Below are 1,503 nucleotides of genomic sequence, written 5' to 3'. Positions count from 1 at the left end.
TTTCGTTCTACCAGATATTTTTCCTAATATATTTCAACATTCTGACTTTAGTTGAATACACATTTAAAGTAGTTATGTCTTCTTGTAGATTAGGCCCATTTATCCTTCTGTAAATATCCTCTTTTCCCCTAATAATTTTCCTTGTTCTGAAGTCAGTTTTTTCTGAAATGAATATAGCTACTCCAGCTTAATTTTGATTAGTGTTATTACAGTATATCTTTAGGCTTTTATTTTAACTTACTAAAATTTTTATGTATAAAGTGGGTTTCAGTAAGTCTTGTTTTTGTTATTGTTAGTGGTGTTGTTTATCAATTAATGATATTAATTATTAGTGATTTTAATAATTAACTATTAATTATTATAGTCATCATTTATTTATTAATTATTAATATAATTTATTCACTCTGAAAATACCTATTGTTTAAATTTATATTTTGACAATTCATATTTAAAGTGATTATTTATGGGATCACCTGGGCAGCTCAGTTAGTTGAGCATCAGACTCTTGATTCTGGCTCAGAACATGATCTCAGGGTTGTGGGATCAAGCCCTAAGTCAGGCTCCATGCTTCGCAAGAGGGCAGGTCTCTTTCCTCCTGCCCCTCCCCCCTACACATTTTCTCTCTCTCTCTCTCTCTCTCTCTCTCTTTTTCTCTTTCTCAAAGAAAGTAATTTAAAAATAAATAAAGTGACTACTTATGGAGGTGGATATCTACCATGCAAATTATTGTCTTATGTTTGTTGCATTTTTCCTTTTTGTGTCCTATAATTCTAAATATATATTTTATATGATACTCTATTATTTCCTCTCTTATCATATTAATTGAACTTTTAAAAATAATACTTTCCCTAGAATATCCAATATACATTTTTGACTAATATAAGTTCATCTTGCAGTAATACCATAGCATTTCACATGTAATGCAAAGCCTTTTAATAGAGCATTATTAATTCTCCACTCCTATCTGTTATGATATTGCTGTGTTTCATTTTATTTATCCTTATGCTAAAATTATAACTTAAACTTCAGTGGGTGGCTCTACTAGTAACTTATAAGATTTTTTCTTTCATTTTTTTTAAGTCAATTTTATACATATGAAAGAATTTTCAGAGGAAGAATATAATTAGGGCAGCCAGGTAAGCAATGAATGATAGGTGATAGATATTAGTATAAATCCAAGGACTCTAAAGTTTCTGTTTTCCTTGCAGTTCCTACATGTTGCCTTTTAAATTCAGTAGCCTTCAGTTCCCTAGTCAGTAAAATGGGAGTAATAAGAGTACTCACCATTTTGTAAGAACAAAACATTCTCACATAGTGCCTGATGTACAGTGCCTAACACAAAATATATTAGGATCATTATTATTTTATTATGACTCATTAAAACTGTGTAATTGGAGGCATTTTCTTTGTCATGTACTTCCTTCCTTCAAGTGACCGAAAGTTATATTTTTCCCATTGTTCCTAAAGATGCCCAAACTCTTCCTTCTTCCTTGCTTTTGTTAC

The sequence above is a fragment of the Hyaena hyaena genome, unplaced genomic scaffold (assembly GCF_003009895.1).
Source record: "Hyaena hyaena isolate Hyena2069 unplaced genomic scaffold, ASM300989v1 scaffold_979, whole genome shotgun sequence".
Taxonomy (NCBI): domain Eukaryota; kingdom Metazoa; phylum Chordata; class Mammalia; order Carnivora; family Hyaenidae; genus Hyaena; species Hyaena hyaena.
The sequence above is the reverse complement of the archived record's forward strand: the minus strand, read 5'-3'. Positions refer to the sequence as shown.